Consider the following 13,014-nt stretch of genomic DNA (forward strand, 5'->3'; position numbering starts at 1 on the left):
TGCGTTCCTCAACATCGGTCCCGAACGTCGAGGTCGCGATCAGCCATGGTCTCGTTCACTCCGGCTCCAACATGCCATCACGAAGCCTGGATTTTTCCGCAGCGGAAGACGCGAGCCAGGTCTAGACCGAGAAAACTCTCTCCGACCCTCCCGGTTTTCGAGATATCCACACAAAACCGCTTCTCCCCTCTTCGCGAAACAGAACGCGATGCTGTGATCATCGGCGATTCCATCGTTCGACACATACACGTTACGTTAAATAAAAGTAAGGTGCATAGTCACTGCTTTCCTGGTGCTCGTGTTTCTGAAATCGCTGCTCACGTTCCCGAGATTCTGAACGAGCGCGTCGGAACCGTGGTCCTGCACGCGGGAGGGGCTGACATCAGACTGCGCCAGACGGAGGTTCTGAAGAAAGACTTCAGGAATCTGATCGATACGGTACGCAGCACATCGCCTGATGTAACGATCATTGTGTCAGGACCGCTTCCCACGTACCGACTAGGTCATGAAAAGTTTAGTAGATTATTTGCGCTTAAAGGGATAGTTCACTTTGAAATAAATTTTTGATATGTTTTAGCTTACCTCAAGGGCATCCAAGATGTAGGTGTCTTTGTTTCCGCAGTAGTTTCAATTTTGATATTTTTAGGTCAAACTGTTCTTGTCTGTCAGTCATATAATGCAGGTCGATGGTCACTGTCTCAAAACACAAGCACAGAGTCCAAATTAAAACAATTCCCCATCGTCCAAATGAAACAATTCCCCATCATAAGTACACATTGATGGCCTAAGACACGAAACGAGCGGTTTGTGTGAGAAAACGAACAGTATTTATATCGTTGTTATCTCTTGAAAACAGCCGAGTCCAAATGATCTGACGGCGCGGGCGGGTATAGATATATACATAGATGTTGCCTTGGCTACGGTTTCGTTCCAATGAACTGCAGTAGCGAAGGCGACATCTAGTGTATACATCTATACCCGCATAGATATATACACTAGATGTCGCTTGGCTACGGTTTCGTTCCAATGAACTGCAGGAGCCAAGGCGACATCTATGTATATATCTATACCCGCCCGCGCCGTCAGATCATTTGGACTCGGCTGTTTTCAAGAGATAACAACGATATAAATACTGTTCGTTTTCTCACACAAACCGCTCGTTTCGTGTCTTAGGCCATCAATGTGTACTTATGATGGGGAATTGTTTCATTTGGACGATGGGGAATTGTTTTAATTTGGACTCTGTGCTTGTGTTTTGAGACAGTGACCATCGACCTGCATTATATGACTGACAGACAAGAACGGTTTGACCTAAAAATATCAAAATTGAAACTACTGCGGAAACAAAGATGTCCTACATCTTGGATGCCCTTGAGGTAAGCTAAAACATATCAAAAATTAATTTCAAAGTGAACTATCCCTTTAATGAATGGTTAATGTCATGGTGCAATGAGCAGAAACTTCTCTTTGTAAATAATTGGAATCTGTTTTGGGAGCGTCCTAGGCTTTACCGTGCTGATGGCTTACACCCAAGCAGATTCGGATCGGATCTTCTGTCAGATAACATCTCCAAAATGTTAAATACCTTTTGACTAGTAACCAAAAGTCCAAATCATAGTCTCTGCTGCACCAATTTAACTGATATAAATAGTGTATAACATTGCATAGAAACTGTGTCTATTCCTCGTTTAGTGAGATCAAATCATAAATCTACTGCAGGATCTAGAAAAAATCTAATTGTTATTAAACCAGAAAATGTTGCTATTGGTAATCAAAAACAATTTTTAAAGCTAGGTCTTCTAAACATTAGATCACTCACACCTAAGGCAGTTATTGTAAATGAAATAGTCACAGATAATAGCTTCGATGTACTTTGCCTTACTGAAACCTGGCTTAAACCAAATGATTATTTCGGTTTAAATGAGTCTACTCCAGCAGGATACTCCTATAAGCACGAGCCCCGTCTGAATGGTCGTGGCGGCGGTGTTGCAACAATCTATAGAGATTTTCTCAATGTTACTCATAAAACGGGTTATAAGTTTATTTCATTTGAAGTACTTGTACTAAATGTTACGCTCTTAGATGTTCGAAAAACATCCCTATTATCTCTAGCCTTGGCTACCGTATATAGACCGCCTGGGCCTTACGCTGATTTCCTAAAAGAGTTTGCAGATTTTCTCTCAGACCTATTAGTTAACTTCGATAAAGCATTAATTGTTGGAGACTTTAATATCCATGTAGATAATCAAAATGATGCGTTAGGGGCTGCGTTTACAGATTTATTAAACTCCTTTGGGGTCAAGCAAAACATTACCGGACCGACTCATCGATTTAATCATACACTCGATTTAATTATATCACATGGAACCGATCCAACCGATATAGATATCATTCCACAAAGTGACGATGTCACTGACCATTACATGGTAACTTGCATATTACGTACTCCTGTAATATATCATGCTGCGCCGCGTTATCGATTAGGCAGAACAATCCTTCCATCCATCATAGATAATATTTCAAACAGCTTATCGGATCTGTCTCAGCTGCTCAGTGAACCCAAACAAACAGATGAACTTGAGGAATTAACTAGCACTATGAGCACCATTCTCTCTGGATCATTGGATATTGTTGCGCCCATTAGATTAAAAAAGGTCAGAGAGAAAAGTAAAGCACCATGGTACAACAATACTACGCGTGTTCTAAAGAGAGAAACCCGTAATTTAGAGCGTAAATGGAAACAAACCAACTTAGAGGTCTTTAGAATCGCATGGAAAGACAGTATGTCACGTTATAAAAAGGCCCTAAAAGCGGCCAGGGCTGAGCATCTACGCAAACTAATAGAAATTAACCATAACAATCCTAAGTTCTTATTCAACACCGTGGCGAGACTAACAAATAAACAGATGTCTCCTGAACAAAATATTCCATTACAGTTTAGTAGTAATGATTTCATGAAGTTCTTCACTGAGAAAATAGAAAACAGAACCACAATTGTAAACGTTCAATCCTCAATCGCGCCTTATAATTCAGCCTCAATTATCACCCCGCAAGAACAATTACAGTGCTTTACAACTATAGAACAAAAAGAGTTAAATAAACTTTTTACTTCATCTAAAACAACAACATGTTTACTAGATCCTATACCAACTAAACTATTGAAAGAAGTGTTACCTGTAGTGGAAGAGCCTCTCCTCAATATTATTAACTCGTCTTTATCTTTAGGTTATGTTCCAAAAACATTTAAACTGGCAGTTATAAAACCTCTCATTAAGAAACCACAATTAGATCCGAATAATCTAGTAAATTATAGACCCATTTCAAATCTACCTTTTATGTCTAAAATACTAGAAAAAGTTGTGTCCGCTCAACTGGGCTCTTTCTTACAAGAAAATGACACCTATGAAAAGTTTCAGTCTGAGTTCAGGCCGCATCATAGCACTGAAACTGCGCTCGTTAAAATCACAAATGATTTACTTTTAGCTTCTGACCAAGGCTGTATCTCAATATTAGTTTTACTTGATCTTAGTGCTGCGTTCGATACTATAGATCATACAATACTCTTAGATCGACTACAAAATTATACTGGTGTTCAAGGACAAGCATTAAGCTGGTTTAGATCGTATTTATCTGACCGCTACCATTTTGTTTATTTAAATGGAGAAAAATCTATCATAACTCCAGTAAACTATGGAGTGCCGCAGGGATCTGTGTTAGGCCCTCTATTATTCTCAATATATATGCTGCCACTTGGAAATATTATAAGGAAACATGGAATTAGTTTCCATTGTTATGCTGATGACACTCAAATCTATATTTCATCACGGCCAGATGAAAACGCTAAATTATCCAAATTGACAGAGTGTGTTAAAGATATAAAAGATTGGATGACGCATAATTTTCTTTTATTAAATCCAGACAAGACAGAGGTACTACTTATCGGTTCAAAAAACCACCCACAAAACCTCTCACAATACAACTTTAACATAGTAGGATGTCCTGTTACTTCATCCTCTACAGTAAAAGACCTGGGTGTTATATTAGACTGCAACCTGTCTTTTGAAAATCATATTTCATATGTTACAAGAACAGCCTTTTCCACCTTAGAAACATTGCTAAGCTACGTAATATGCTATCTGTTTCTGATGCAGAAAAGTTAGTTCATGCATTCATGACCTCGAGACTAGATTACTGTAATGCGTTATTAGCCGGTTGTCCTGCATCCTCAATAAACAAGCTACAGTTAGTCCAAAATACCGCCGCTAGAGTTCTAACTAGATCAAGAAAGTATGATCATATAACACCGATTTTATCATCCCTACATTGGTTACCTATAAAGTCCCGTATTAATTACAAGGTATTGCTACTGACTTATAAAACCCTAAACGGCTTAGCTCCAGTCTATTTAACGGATCTTCTATCGCCCTATAATCCATCGCGCTCTTTAAGGTCACTAAATTCGAGGCTTTTGGTCATACCTAGGATATCTAGGTCCACCAAAGGAGGGAGAGCATTTTCACATTTAGCACCAAAACTCTGGAATAGTCTTCCGGATACTGTTCGTTGCTCAGACTCGCTCTCCCAGTTTAAAACTAGATTAAAGACGCATCTCTTCAGCCAGGCATTCATATAATACTTTTAATCCTACAGTTAAATCCGACCTCTAGTTCATAAACGCCAGAGGAGAACTGGCCCCCGACTGAGCCCGGGTTCTCCCAAGGTTTTTTTTTCTCCATTAGGTCACCTGATGGAGTTTTTCGGTTCCTTGCCACTGTTGCCTTTGGCTTGCTCAGTTGGGGATATTTGGGGATATTTAATTTAATTAATCAATCAACGATAGTATTGATCAGCATTACCAAACGTAGACGTTCCACTAGAAACAAACATTGATGTATTGTTCTAATTTATTACTGTGAAGCTGCTTTGATACAACCTGTGTTGTGAAAAGCGCTATATAAATAAACTTGACTTGACTTAAACTTGACTTGACTGGTCCCTCCTGAACTGTCTGATCCGCCCTGGCCTCCTGAACTGTTGGATCGTCCCTGGTCCCTCCTGAACTGTCTGATCTGCCCTGGCCTCCTGAAATGTTGGATCGTCCCTGGTCCCTCCTGAACTGTCTGATCCGCCCTGGCCTCCTGAACTTTTGGATCCTCCCTGGTCCCTCCTGAACTGTCTGATCCGCCCTGGCCTCCTGAACTGTTGGATCGTCCCTGGTCCCTCCTGAACTGTCTGATCTGCCCTGGCCTCCTGAACTGTTGGATCGTCCCTGGTCCCTCCTGAACTGTCTGATCCGCCCTGGCCTCCTGAACTGTTGGATCCTCCCTGGTCTCTCCTGAACTGTCTGATCTGCCCTGGCCTCCTGAACTGTCTGATCCGCCCTGGCCTCCTGAACTTTTGGATCCTCCCTGGTCCCTCCTGAACTGTCTGATCCTCCCTGGCCTCCTGAACTGTTGGATCCTCCCTGGTCCCTCCTGAACTATCTGATCTGCCCTGGCCTCCTGAACTGTTGGATCCTCCCTGGTCCCTCCTGAACTGTCTGATCCGCCCTGGCCTCCTGAACTGTTGGATCCTCCCTGGTCCCTCCTGAACTGTCTGATCCGCCCTGACCTCCTGAACTGTCTGATCCGCCCTGGCCTCCTGAACTGTCGGATCCGCCCTGGCCTGTCGGATTCGCCCTGGCCTCCTGAACTGTCGGATCCTCCCTGGCCTCCTGAACTGTCGCATCCGTCCTGGCCTCCTGAATTGTCAGATCCACCCTGGCCCCCTGAACTGCCGCTGCCGCCACTGGAGGCCCCCTGTCCCGCTAGGCCTCACCCTCTTCGGCCTCCAGGGCTACCCTCCTCCCACCCCTGTAAAGTCTTTGCGGCGTGAGGACACGCCTTCCGGGAGGGAGGCGTTCTGTCATGATGTCAGTTTATTTTGGTTTCTTGTCTGTGTTTGGTTAATCTGTCAATTAGTTCAGTTCTGTCTTCCTCCGCCCCCTGTCTGTTTGTTTCTATAGTTTCTGATTGATTGTTAAGTTCAGTTCAGTTCAGGTGTGTCTTGTTAATTTGCTCTGTCTGTTTAAACACTGTGTTCTGTCTTGTTCTTTGTCAGTTCTTAACATTGCATTTTGTTGGTTGTTCTGTTCCCGATCTTGTTCTTGTTCCTGATCCTGAGAATTTGTTTGGTATAGATTTTAGTTTATTTGTAAATAAAGACTGCTGCACTTAGATCCTGCTCGTCTCTGCTGCAACCACCATTGTAACAATTACAATGGTGGTTTGCTTTATCCAGCAGAGAAACGTAGTTTGCGTATCATCTCGCCATCGGTGGGATGTTTTGACGTTCCGTTGAGTGTATTTCACTTAGCACGATCCGTGAGGACTCACGCTTTTCAGTAACAATGACAAGCTTGTGTTTTAAAGCTAAACAGACACTGGAATGAATAATTAACTGAAAACTGGAAATGCGAGTCACTGTTCTCTCTGCCATCTCTGATGTAATAAGCCTAGTTTTCTTTACATTAGCACTGTTTTGGACTGATTATTTGAAAGAATTCGCTCACTGAATCATTGGGCTGAAAACTTTCCCGTTTTTTTTGCAGCTTAAAATTATCTGATCGCAAACAGAGAAGCGGGATTGGGTTAAAGGGTTAGAATAGAAATTTCTGCCTACCTGTCACGATTTGGTCTCGTCTTGGTCACGTTTCATGTCTTTGTCATGTTTCATGTCTGTCATGTGATCCCCTGTTCAAAGTCATGTGATTCCTGCCATGTGTTCCCTTGTCTGAAGTGTCATGTTGTCATTGGTTCATTGTTTCATTGTTCACAGGTGTCCCTTGTCAGGTCATTAGTCTTGTGTATTTAAGCCCTCATGTTTGCCATTTCTTTTGTCAATATTGTTTCCTGTAGTCCACTATTGTGTAAGTCTATGTTCGCGTTTATGTCCACGGTTTTGTGGACCGTGCCGTGCCGTGCCTTTGTTTTATGTTTAATCTTGTTTTGTTTAAATAAACTGCACTTGGGTTCTCAATAAGCTTGCCTCCAGTGCATCCGTTACACTAGCAGGAATAAAGGTGTTTGTGGCATTGTAAATGCTCAGTGTGATAAACTCCTGACTTCTAAGATCTACAGCCCTAATTAAAATAGATGAGATTTATTATATTTTCAGTTTATAAACCCCCTTTTTTAGAATGGGGTCCCTCACAAAAGGTCATATTGGGGGTCTATGGCATCTAAAAATTGAAAACCCCTGGTTTAGACTATATGTCAGTGAGTGACATCTAAAAATTGGAAACCCCGGGTTTAGACTATATCCCTCTCTGTTTTGCAGGTGACATTGAGCCCAGAGTTTTCTCCTTTGGTGCAAAGAACAGGATTTTCAGACAGACCCACCTTGAGTACACTGGTAAGACAGAGACTCACCTAGTGTCTGATATTCTAGTCTAATGTGACATGACAGGCAAGGACAGGTTGAATGTTGAGTAATTCTGGGTACATGTATTCTGTCTATAGTTATCTGCTGTACTGTTATCCTTTCTTTGGAGAGAGCTGGTACAGGTCTTATAAATTATTATTAGTTTTTTATTAATGTGCAGTGAGTATGCTTTCATGTACATTTCAGTTTTTTAACCCTTTCATGCATGAATTATGATAACCTCAGTCAGATTTTTTTCCCTATGTGTTTTTATTGCTCTTAGGGCATGAAAAACAAGATTTGAATTTTTATTTTATTTTTTACACATTTTTCAAAGAGATTTTCAGATGTCCACTTGAGTGCACTTGAGTGCAGCATGCGTTTATGGTTTAAACTGAAGAGATACTGTATTAAAGGTGGTATCAGCGATTTCAGGCCCAAACATAAATGATCACATTCATCTAATATTTCGCTAGATGCACGCCCCATAAGCATGCTGTCAAAAAACCGCGTCTCTCTAGGTAGCCTAGGCTCTGAGATCTGCACACAAAAACAGTTGGTATCAACATCACTCAAAACCAAAATAAATAGTGTTCCAACCAATCATCGACAGGGGCGGGTGTTGTGAGGTTTTGCGCTCGTGCACGGCTGCCTATGACGGCTGCACTCGAAAACCTCACAACACCCGCCCCTGTCGGTGATTGGTTGGAACACTATCTGTTTGGGTTTTGATTGTTTGGCCAAACAGACTGAAAACAGCTGTTTTTGTGTGCAGGTCCCTCCAATAAAATTATATCAAATCATGTGAAAACTATAAAATATATACAAAAAATATAAATGCGAAATATTGCCAAGGCAAATGAACTTCATACAAGTTGCACTTCGCGTATCTTTGATATCAGAACATGAGGAAGTGATTCCATCAGAAATTTCTACAGCCTGTCAAGGTACAACTGTGGAAACCACTCAGATGCTCCCTCCAGTGTACCAGAGTATGTCAATTTATCCTTATTAGCTAATAATTTTGATTATGTTCAAAATGGACACATTTGTATGAAGGTAAATCAGTAGCAAAACTCGAAAGCACGTAGGTGTGAATTTGAGAACTTGTACAATAAATATTCGTACTTGTACATGAACATTTACACTCACAGCTCCAATGTGAAAACCTGTAAAATAAAAATCTGAAGTTGAATGTTGAAATTTGCACTCGCAGACAATAGTCACAAACCTGTATTCTGAATCTGAAGCTGCAGACAAGTAGACACAAATGTGTAAAATGCCATTCACAGAAATACGACAGACACAAACTTGTAATATATATTTTGTGTTTAATCTTACATTCACATTCGCGGTACAACCTCAATTAGGCACTTGCAACTTCTCAAATCTGTCACTGCAATTTCAAATTTCGCGCCTAGACTTTTGCTACTCTTTTCGCGATATATCAGGTGCAAAACTAACTTGTGCACTTGAAACTCAGAGGCAGCGAGAGAGAAAGGGGGGCGGGAGGAGGGGGGTCAAAGGAGCCCCCTTTTATTGGTTGGCACTTAGCCAATGAAATGGGACTTCGATGATGTCACGAAACCCACGTGCACTGAAACGCTATTAGACGGATATTAAAAGAAATAAACAATATTATCAAACTCAGTAAACACCATGCTAACAATGCATACTACAGAAAAGCAGATGAGCAGTTTAGTTTGCGGAGGTGCTCAGCCCTGGCCGCTTTTAGGGCCTTTTTATAACGTGACATACTGTCTTTCCACGCGATTCTAAAGACCACTAAATTAGTTTGTTTCCATTTACGCTCTAAATTACGGGTTTCTCTCTTTACAACACGCGTAGTATTGTTGTACCATGGTGCTTTAATTTTCTCTCTGACCTTTTTTAATCTAATTGGTGCAACAATATCCAGTGTTCCAGAGAGAATGGAGCTCATAGTGCTAGTTAGTTCTTCTAATTCATCTGTTTGTTTGGGTTCAGGCAGCAGCTGAGACAGATTAGATAAGCAATTTGAGAAATTATCTATGGTGGATGGAAGGATTGTTCTGCCTGGTCGATAACGCGGCGCCGCATGACATATTACAGCAGTACTTAATATGCAAGTTACCATATAATGGTCAGTGACATCATCACTTTGGACGTTCAACCTTATTTTCTTCATGCGGAATAATAAATTGTAGGCTATTCAATTGAATCAATTCTCATGTTTTTGATGTTTAAATTATATTGGCTGAAAACAGACTCGTGATTTGATTACATCTTTAATTAGTGATAGAAGTTATAAGTAACATGAAAGTTATTATCTTAACATTACAATTAAAACACTAAAATTTTTAACATTAACTTAATTTTACAATTAATTTAAATTATATTTTTACTATAGTTTATTTTCAGTTATAAACTATAACGTCAATCTGCAAAACAAAAAACATGTTTTTTAGATAAAATCCATTATCACAGTTAATTTAATGGATAAAAAAATCCCCTTTTAAATCCAATATGGGTTTTTATTTTAGTTTAATCATTCATTTGTCTGAGTTGCAAGATGTCCGGTCTAATGATACAAATCAAAGGCATGAGCGACTGGATTGTGTTGTCATGGAAATGGCAGGTGAGGGAGATGTTCACAAACTGGCACGGACAAATGTCCTCAGAATGTCCATCAGCGAACGTTACAAAGCGGACCAGATGCAGACGTCCCCCGAAGGTCCGCTCGGGAACGTTACAAAGCGGACCAAATGCGGACGTCCCCCAAAGGTCCGCTCGGGAACGTTACAAAGCGGACCAAATGCGGACGTCCCCCGAGGGTCCGCTCGGGAACGTTACAAAGCGGACCAAATGCGGACGTCTGGGGGACGTCCCCTGTTTGCTGGGTAGGACGTAGCATAGGAATCGTCATGACGTAGAACGAAGTGTAGCTAAATCAAACGCTACGTCCTATGTCATACGCTGCTGGAAGCCAGTTATTTTTATTTATAAAGTTTTTTCTAAGACATTTTCTAAAATAACTGAAAATGTGTTCGTCTGAAAAATGAATGACATATGCATCTCGAACGGCTTGAGGGTGTGTAAATCATGGATTTAATATCATTTTTGGCCGAACTATCCCTTTAAGGCACCAGTGCCATATAGCACTGGGTCGGTCTGTAGCTACCCAACCCTAGCAACGACGACGCTAGCAAAGCATTGAGTGACAACCCTCTCAAATATAAGACACGCAAACAGAACATATAAAAGTCTCAGATTCACTGTCTGTAATTGCAAAATTCTTGCTTACTTATTGTGACATGATAGCAACCATTCTGCTGTGATAATGCAACCTCAAGTACACTATCAATATCCAAAGTAGCCGAACGTCATGTCGCCTATTCATGTTTTTTCTCGAAGTTGGCAGAAACATATCAAAAGTTTTTAATTAAATATAAAGGAATTTTCTCCAAGGAACTTAGCTCCTTCCTTGGGCACTGGATGAGGTCTGCTCACTCTGCTGGAAAATGACTCAAGGGGCAGCGTGCGTCGAACGCGTGTTCCACAACAACAACAACACTAGGCTGCCCACAGATGCACCCGCCTAATAATCGGCTTTATATACTTGGATATTGGCCGATGCCGATTATGTTAAAAAATGCAAAAAAAATGGCCGATTAATCGTCCGACCGATTAATCGGTCGACCTCTAATTATAATGTCTGAAAGCAGCTATTGTAGCTGTAAAGTAATGGGAAAAAGAAAGGGGATCCAGGACAGATCCCTGAGGTACTCCATGTCCCCTTTCCACAAACAATGTGCTGCTGCTGGTGTGGTTATCTCAGTGACAGTGCCTCAGGATAGTGCCTGCCCAACAAGGCTATGGATCTGCAGAGGCAGTTTTTCAGTGCAGGCTTAGTCCCAGATCAACTCTTAAGGAATTGAGATCCTGGGGTTGAATCAGCGTCCAGACTATATAACCTGCCGACCATCATGCTACAGCACAAACATTTTGTAAGGATGCACCCCTAATGAGTCCTAATGGAGTGCGCCCTAACCCCTAGAGGCGAAGCCATTCCGTGCACCTCATAGGAGAGGGAGATCGTATCAGTGATCTAATGCGAGATACGTTCCCTCTATTGTGGGTCCTAAAGCAGACCTGAAGCTGAGAGGATTTACGCCACTGGCCTGAGCTGTGGACATAGATCCTCAGAGCACAGACCGGACATAACAGGTGAGAACCACTGGCTGATCAGCCATAGAAGGAACTTTTGAAACATAGGCCGGTCTGGGAAAGTTAAAATGTATTCTTAAAATTAAGAGTAAACATGTTTCATGTGTCATGTTTGTTTATGGGAAGCTTGTTCAGTAACATGTCATCATTCAGAGAGGTTTGTAGTTTCCCCAGTCCAGTACCAGCATAAGCACCAGCACAATTTGAGTGAAAATGGTAAATATTTACTCAGGATGCAAATTTAGTCCTAACGCTATCCCTATACCTACCCCTACCTATAACTTATCCCTAAAATCAGAGAGAAATGATAGATGAATAACACTGATGTAAGAAACAACTAATCCTGCTTGTAAGCCTAAACTTGACATAAACTGTAAGCCTGCCTCAAACCGGATTGGTTGATTGGAATGTTGTCCCAGGATCAACAAAGATGATCCAGGAACATGTTGTACTTGGTGTTGCACCAATGAACATGTTGTACTACATGTTGTACCAATCAGGTTTGAGGGAAGTTTACAGTTTATGTCAAGATTCCTTGGTGAAATCATGTTCACCTAGTTGTAAGAAAAATATATATATATAAAAAGTAAGACTAAAAGTGAAAAGGGAGAAGACATTAAACCAATGTCAGAACTTTTTTGTTGTGATATTTACTTTTTCTGATGATATTAGGGGGCATTTTTACCTTCATGAGGTCATCTTTTTCTAACCATATGAAAATGGGATAGCACGTGAAAGTGTCCATTTACATTACTTAATTTTAAATTTTTCCTATTCATTCAAATTCTCAATATGAAAAATTTTAGCTGTTACCTATTCAAATCAACATCAAAATCAAAATGTATGCAAAGTATTCAGAGATACAAAAATAATTTACAAACAGCTAGACAAGCACCAAAACACCCTGAAGCAGCATTGAAGCTCATTCTAGTTTAACTGGTCTTTTCAGCACTGATGTGTTTCAAGTTTGCCCTTTCTCACCCAGCAGCCTATTACCTTTAGTACTGCACAAAGTACTGCACACTGAGCTTCAGATTCCTTCAAACTATATGAATGGAAAGAAACAGAAAACTTTGGTGATGTCAGAGCTCCTGATCCTATTTCAGCTGGAGCAGAGGATATTCTCCAGAGCCACTCTAACTGGACCTCCTTTTTTCCACCTGCGGCCATTCTTTTCCATTTTTCCATTCTTTCCATTCTTTCCATCTAGTCCCTTACGAAAAATAAGTTTATTCAAGTGTTCTATTAGTATTCTTCTTTTAAACTAAAAATAAGAAAGTATACTGTACTTTCAGTCTACATTTTATATATTTCTCAGAAATATACTTTATGTACTTCTCAGAAATATACACTTAAGTGTATAAAATTAATAAATAAAATAAAATAAAATTACACTTAAGTGCACTT

This window comes from Scardinius erythrophthalmus (assembly GCF_964197995.2).
Source record: "Scardinius erythrophthalmus genome assembly, chromosome: 10".
NCBI classification, from domain to species: Eukaryota; Metazoa; Chordata; class Actinopteri; order Cypriniformes; family Leuciscidae; genus Scardinius; species Scardinius erythrophthalmus.